The sequence below is a fragment of the Prunus dulcis genome, chromosome 6, assembly GCF_902201215.1.
Source record: "Prunus dulcis chromosome 6, ALMONDv2, whole genome shotgun sequence".
NCBI lineage: Eukaryota > Viridiplantae > Streptophyta > Magnoliopsida > Rosales > Rosaceae > Prunus > Prunus dulcis.
This window is the reverse complement of record NC_047655.1, coordinates 5,322,971-5,331,081: the sequence shown is the minus strand read 5'-3', so window position 1 is coordinate 5,331,081 and position 8,111 is coordinate 5,322,971.

The following is an 8,111-nucleotide window of genomic DNA, read 5'->3' as shown; positions in this document are numbered from 1 at the left end:
TGTGATTTTCACAGAAATTCTCGGCATTCAAGGCGATTTCCGAAGTCTCCATTCGGCAATCAAATCTTCCCTTACTACTCAAGGTAAGGTACCGTTCGGTACTCCCAAAAATACCTTCACTTTATTTATCTGTACGTATTTTCATGGCATAGGCTAGCCGATCGTTAGTAAGATTTTCCTTCGGTGGTCTAGTGAGCCATAGGTAGCGACGTAGGAATCGGTATGGTAGTTTATGACACGGCCTTAGCCTTCCTTTCCTTTTTTGAAGATGTCTGCTAGCGAGTCGTCCTTCTGCAATGAGCCATATGCGTTCGATGAGGAGTTGTCATCGGGCTGGGACTCGTCCAGTGGGGCGGCGAGCCTCGAGGCCGAGGGTGGAGAGGACACCGATGTTGAGATACTCGGTGAGGAGGTGAACTCCGTTCCCACCAACGGCATCGGCAAGGGACTTATGACGGGACAACCGCTTCCCTTGGCTGCGGTCTATAAGGACGGTACCTGCGTCGGTACCTTTGAGCATCAGCCGGAGGCCTCCACATCTGGTCGTGATGAGGGCGTTGCCGGCCCTTCTCGACCGAGGGTGACAATCATCCACCGGGAGCGGTCTAGGATACCGGTGGGTGTACCTAAGAAGGCTCTGTTCGGGGTCGATTACCTGGAGCCCAACAAGATCACCGAACTGGAGCTGGAGAAAATTAGGACCGAGTACCTCATCCCGGACTCGGTGAAGATGAGGATTCCGGGTCCTACCGAGTCCCTCAGCGACCCAAGGGATGGTGAAGTCACCTTCTTCACCGACGTGCTTCTACAAGGGGTTAGGTTGCCGTTGCAGCCTGCCATGCAGAAGATACTTGCCCAGATCGGGTACGCCCCAGGCCAGTACAATCCCAACTTTTAGGTGGCCTTGATGGGGGTGATAGTTGCGTTCGGGATTGCCGGGGAGGGTGAGCCCTCCTACGAGCAGTTCTCGTACCTGTACAGCATCACCAAATCTAAGAGTGCCGATCACGGTGGCTGGGTTCAGGTAAACTGCCTGAAGGCTTCCGAGCGGAGGCACTTCATCAGCTCGGTGCCGACTTCCCAGTAGTCGTGGAGGAATCGGCGGGTGCTACTCTCCGGTGATTGGAAATCGCCATCGGGAGTACCCCCACGGTTTTCGGTACCCACGACGTTTCAAATCGCCGGTAGGTTTCCGAGTTATCGATCGGTAGTCCGACTATTGTCTCCACTTTTTTATTTTTATTTTTTTATTTACTAATTCTCTCTTCCAACAGGTAAACTCAAGCAGCCGAACTCTAAACAGAGTGAGATTCGACAGCTCGACAGAGTGAGGCTGAAGGTGCCTGCTGCCGAGCGAGTTTATCCGTGCTTCCTCTTCACCAACAATCTCATCAGAGCCAGCCTCGTCAACCCTGCAGAGAGTAAGTATACTTTGATCCCCCCTTTTTTTTTGTATTGTTTGTTTTTGGCATGCCGACTGACCGATTGTTTTTGACCAGTGACGGACGCAAGGAAGGATGCCGAGGGCAAGAAGATGAACGAGTCCTCCAGGAGGCGCCTTATGATAGGCCTGGAGAGTAAGAAGAAGAGAAAACAGCCCGAGGCACCTTCCGTCCGGCAGTCGACGGATCCCGAGGACGTGACCCTCGAGAAGCGCCTGCGACAGCTGGGCGCCGAGCCCGTCGCATGGCCTGCCGCCGATGCCCCGGCACCGAGGCAGTCGGATGCCGAAGCCGCCGCCACCAGAGCTGCCGGGAAGCGGCCGGTGACAGTGGATTTGGAAGCCTCGCCGACTTCCAAGCGGGGCCGTCCGTTGGAGGCTTCGAGGGCCGTCCTTGCGGTGGAGGACGATGACCGACCTACCGAGGCCGTCACCATTGCCTGCCCCTCGAAGACGGTGCAGTTTGTCAATCACATGATCCTCGGCTCTCAGATGGAGCTGCCGGAGATTGACGAACTGCCGAAGAAGCTTCTTCGAGAGCAGGCCGGACGCGCCTTCCGTCTTCAGGCCTCGGTAAGATTTTTCTTCTACTTTCATCCTCCATTCCTTTTTTGTGCCCAAGTGGGGCACACTTCTGACTCTGTTTCGTGCAGGCATCCATGGACATGTGGCTCTGCGTCAAGCGGGCCATCTCTGCTGCCGAGCGGGCGAAGAAGGCCTACGACGACGGCAGGGCCAAGGTTGCCGAAGCGGGCAAGGCACTCCAGGACCACGCCCACCTGCTCAAGGAGAAAGAGGGTGCCGAACGGCAGGCTCTCGCTTCGGGGGCGAAGGTGGAGGAGATACGGGTGGCCTTGGAGGCGGCGCAGTCGGCGAAGAGGGATGCCGAGGCTGTTTCGGAGGTGGTGCAGGTTACGCTGGAGGATTCCGAGCGGACCAAGGCAGCGGAGATTGAGGCTGCCGTTCAGTCGGCTATCCAGGGGTACCACTTGTCTGAAGAGTTCTCTGCTCTCCTGGATAAGGAAGTGGGCTCGGGAATGGCGAACCTGTTGTACCGGTTCAAACGGTACAACCCCGGGAAGAAGCTAAACTTGAACTTTGCTGCCGATCCTCCTCCCCTTCCGGAGGGAATAACCGAGGAAATGATCGAGGATTATGAAGGGGAGGACGCTGCCGAGGGCTCCGAGTCCGCCGAGGCTGCCGCCGGTGATGAAGCATGAAGGCATCTCGTTTCTTTTATACTTTAGTTTTTAATTTTCATTTTATTCCGAACACATTGGTGTCGAGGGCATCCTTTAATTTGAATTTTAACTTGATGCCGAGGGCATGTTTTATCCATGTGTTGGTTTTAACCCAAGTGTGTTTTGAATATGTTATAATTGCCGATCATCTTATAACGTATGCTAATTGCCGTAGGCTAATTGCCGATCAAACATCGCTTATTGCCGTAGGCTAATAAAGACGTGATCGAGTGTTAATTTTGATTTTGACAAGTCCCGAAGGGATCTGTAGGGTAAAAACCTCAAAACTCATTCATTGCCGTAGGCTAATATAGATGACGTAGGATGTTAACACTTAGCAGCCGTGGGCTAGTAAAACAATCAAAGAGAGGCTGAAGTAATAGTGCCGAAGACTTTCTATTAATTTCGGTTGAAGAACAAATACATTGTGAGCGGTTACAGTTCGGACATGCCGTAGGCTAGGTCACTTGTAGTAGTATTTGAGATGTTCCACGTTCCAAGGATGGCCGAGGGTCTTGCCGTTGGAGTCTCTTAGTCGGTAGGTTCCTGATCGGAGAATACCGATGATCTCATAGGGTCCTTCCCAAGAAGGTCCGAGAGTTCCTTCCGTGGCATCATTGGCTGCTAGCGATACCTTGCGCATGAACCAGTCTCCGATTCGGAATGAGCGGTGTCTGACCCTAGAGTCGTAATACCGAGAGACACGTTGTTTGTAGGCTTCATTCCGAAAGTTGGCATGTGCTCGGTGCTCTTCGAGTAGGTCAAGGCTCAGAGAAATGGCTTCTTCGTTCGGCTTCGGTGTGAAGTTTTCCTTTCGGTAGGAAGGTTCGTCGATTTCCACAGGCACCACTGCTTCCGAACCGAAAGCCAGGGAAAAATGGGTTTCTCCGGTGGACGTTCGGTAAGACGTCCGAATAGCCCATAGTGCTTCGGGAAGCTTTTCCGGCCAGGCTCCTTTGGCCTTGTCCAGCTGCCGTTTTAGTAGCTTCTTCACTATTTTGTTTATTGCTTCGACTTGACCGTTTGACTGGGGATGGGCTGGTGATGCGAACATACAAGCACATTTACTTTATCGTAAATTTACTTTAAAGGGTGGTGCGGGTTTATCGTCCACGCCTTTACTGTTATTTAAATGTATGGAGCAGAATTAGTACCCATACAAGCACATTTACTTTATCGTAAATTTACTTTAAAGGGTGGTGCGGGTTTATCGTCCACGCCTTTACTGCTTTACTGTTATTTAAATGTATGGAGCAGAATTAGTGCCCATACAAGCACATTTACTTTATCATAAATTTACTTTAAAGGGTGGTGCGGGTTTATCGTCCACGCCTTTACTGCTTTACTGTCATTTAAATGTATGGAGTAGAATTAGTGCCCATACAAGCACATTTACTTTATCGTAAATTTACTTTAAAGGGTGGTGCGGGTTTATCGTCCACGCCTTTATTGTCATTTAAATGTATGGAGCAGAATTAGTGCCCATACAAGCATGTTTACTTTACCGCACATTTAAAGTATGGTGCGGGATTAACGTCCATACACCAATTTAATTTATGAATTTACTTTACCGCACATTTAAAGTATGGTGCGGGATTAACGTCCATACAAGTAATTTATTTAAACGGTAAATTTATTTTATGGATTAATTATGCTGTATGATGAGTTTTTACAGTATACAGATCAGGACCAGAAGTTCCTTGATCCTCATCATACATTTACATCAGGACTTGAAGATCCTTGATGATGATATTGATATGAGAGCTGGCAGTCTCTCCGGTACTATACTTGTAAACAAGAGATCGGACTTGAAGATCCTTGATCCTTGACATGTAAATAAGGACCTAAAGTTCCTTGATGATGTAACAGTACCGTATTGGTTAAAAGTGCCGTACACATGAATATTAACTGTACTGGCAAATGTACTGCACATATGAATAGATATGTATTCATGACTTGATGAATAGTACTATTCACATGAATAGTGACGTATGCATAAATATTAACCATTTTGGGTAAACCATCACTATATACAAAAGAGAACCTGCAGTTCCTTAAACTCATGGATGAGCAATTAAATGAGATGCCAGAAGTTCCTCAAAATATGGACAATTATGTAAGGGCTTGAAGTCCCGAAATATGTATAGAAAATTGTAAGAATGTCCATACCATGAGAATATGTGATTTTGGCATGAAGTTCAAAATCTAACAGTGTTGAGAACCTGAAGTTCCAACAATTAAATGGACAACCCTTGAGGTATTATTGCAAATTGTGGTATGCCACATATTTCTTTGGCATAAGAAGATGATGAATTTAATAAAGTTTGATTTTGTTATAATCGACACCTCAAGGAAGAAATATATTTTGTGAATTCCGGTTGTTAAGAATACACCGCGAAATGGATAATATCAGTATAAACTTCAAATGATGAATTGAGGCTCCCCACATATTTTGTTATATCTGGGCCGGAAGCCCATGTATCCAAATATATGAGAGATCCTAAAACTTGAAGTTGTGGGTACATAGTAGTTAATGCTCTCCACTACTATATTGAGATATTATAGTGGCTTTTACTCAATTCATATTTCATGTCCATTTGAAAATGGCGAATAAATTATGAGTTTGGGTTTAACCCAGACCAAAAATTCTGGGCTCATATGCATGGAAATATGAGAGATTTGATGTGGTTATTTGAACCTATAAGGCACAAGGTTCCAGACCGTCATTTTGAAAAGACGTAAAAACCACATATGCAAGTTTAAGAACGTGCGCAATTATTATAACAGGAAATGAGCATACAATATATAGATTTTTACACCTGCAATAAAGGTGCAGGCCCTGTAAAATCTATAAAATTACATTATGCTCTGGAAGCCTCTGAAGGAAGAGGACGGCGCCCCTTAAGCCTAGCCATGAGCCTCTCATGGTCTCCCAAAATTCTTTCATTAGAGACCTGCAGCATGTCTAGCCTTCTCAGTGTATCAACGGAGTATGAACTCACCAGTTTCAACAAGGAATTATTCTCTCCTTTGAGTTTCTCACCTCCCTCTTTGAGACTCATGAAGCATTCTTTGAAAAAGAATAATTTTCAGTTGTTAGTTTTCTGAACCTCGCTTTGCTCTAGCACGCAAACGATCAGCCATGTTAGAAACGTAAAGACTCCACTTGAATGCTAAAAGCCATTGAGTCATCAATAGCTTCTTCCTCAACCTCCCCGTCAACAAAGATTTCATCCATTGGAATAATGAAATTCCTAGCTATCGACAGCAAGAGCATCATTCATCATCACAGAATCATTAACGTGAGATGACGATTTTGGGATACAAAGGATGGACGCCAAACTTTGGCGTCACGCCACCGGGTTGTTGCGGGAGCATCATTTAAATTAAAATTATTTGGGCAGGAAGAAGAGGAAGCCATTTTAAGAAGGTTTCAAAGAAAGTCTTACAAAACTAAAGTTTCAGAAAAATGAAGGAAGTTGAGTTGAAACGCAGTTGCTCAATCAAGTTTTGCAAAGGCAATATCTATAGACGAAAATGTGGCAACTTTTCAGGATTCCAATATCTTCGCGAATCCCCACATTATCTTTTTCTTTCGCAAGAGTCCAAAACTTCACGTGGCCTCTGATAATGCCTGTCGGCACTTTCGGAGTTTTCAAGTATTATTTTCAAAGCCGATCTTGCTTTACGGATTTCACGGAGCTACTTTTTCAAAAGTATCCCGAGAATCTCGCAATTTTCCTATGGTTAATTTGAAATTCACCGGTTCTATCTATTCATTGTATTTGTGTATAAATGTGTTACTAATGAAATTTTCTTTGCAGAAGACATCCAGTTTTCCCATACAAAATGATGCTATATCTACTTGTTTTTCTTATCATTAAGCACTTAATATGCCTGAGAAGCAAGACTATCTCTGATCATCCATTAAGGAAGCAAGACTATCCCTGATCATGTTTCTGCAAGATCAGGGAATTGTGAAGGCGGCCTTATGCTCTAATCTCCTGAGGTCCTTCTAGACTAGGAGAATTGAGAGCTTGTTTTCTGCTCCCACCAGCTTCCTTCCCTGATTGCTTACCTTACCTTGCAATCAATATCACAATTTTTGTATCTTTTCTTTCCTTTTATAACTCTCTGTTCATGAGGGTTATTTGTTTTTGACAGAGAGAAGAATTGTGATTTTTACTCTTGCAGGATATAACAAGATCATCAAGCGATACTTTATATTTACTGGGCCGAGCTTGAATGATACTTGAGAAAAGTTTCTCCCACCTAAAGATGTAAGCAATACTTGTGTTATTTTATGCTTATATACTTATTTGATATTTTATCTTGAAAGGTAACCAAATGGGGAGATAAGTCTGTTCAAAAAGAATGGCTTGTATGTATCCATGAATTATTAATGCAAATTTTACAGATTGCAAGTTGGATACATTGATAATACACTGCACAGATTAAAGTCCCATAAGAACAGAATATGGGTATAGCATTGATCAATATGATGCACGCCTGTTGCGTAGCAAATGATGTGGATTGAAGTCCCGAAAGGACAATCCTTTGACATGTCAATATTGATATTGTGCACGCCTAATGCGTAGCAAAGTGTATGGGTTAAAGTCCCAGAAATTAATTGACATGTATGTATTAATCTGTGGCATGCCTGCAGCATGACAGATATATGGTTCTAAATGTTCCAACTCCCTAAATGGAGATTATCCACGCCCTACTATAAAATAACGCTCAATTGGAGGTTATAATCCACATTCTCACATAATAAAATCCCCCTGCAGTGGCTTGGGTACCCAAAAGCAAAGAAATGCTTATAATTGATGCATGCGCATGCACATGAGAATGGTGGAATCATGAATTGATGAATGACAATTTTTGATTTTGAAGTAGCTACTCAAATCATCAATGGGCTGTGTTGATTGGAACCACGTTCAATTATTAAATGTCGACAATATCATTGGCCAAAATGAAATGAGGCAATTCCATTATAGATGAGAATGAATATGAAAGAACAAACCCATAGTACGAACCCCAAAAGATGTTAATACTGAAAGTTATACTTGGGTGTTCGGAATAAAAGGGAATATACCTAATTTGTATGACACAATGTTTCTGGCAGAAACATTGAATGTTGGGTTTTTCTCCATATTTATAGATTCCATTGTGCCCCTTTATTGCACATTTACGGAGACCAACATGTTATCTTTAAGGGTTATTAAATGCACGGAGTATTATCTATTTAAAGATGTATAAATAGCTGGGTTAAAGCTATTTAATGTGTCATAAAGTTTAATCCCTTTAAACAAAATCCTTGAAAGGATTGAAATTGCATGAAGCAAGTCCCTGAATGACATGTGCTTGAAGCACAAAATCTGTACTCAATGTTAATGTACATAAATTGCCTCATTGAGTATATTGAT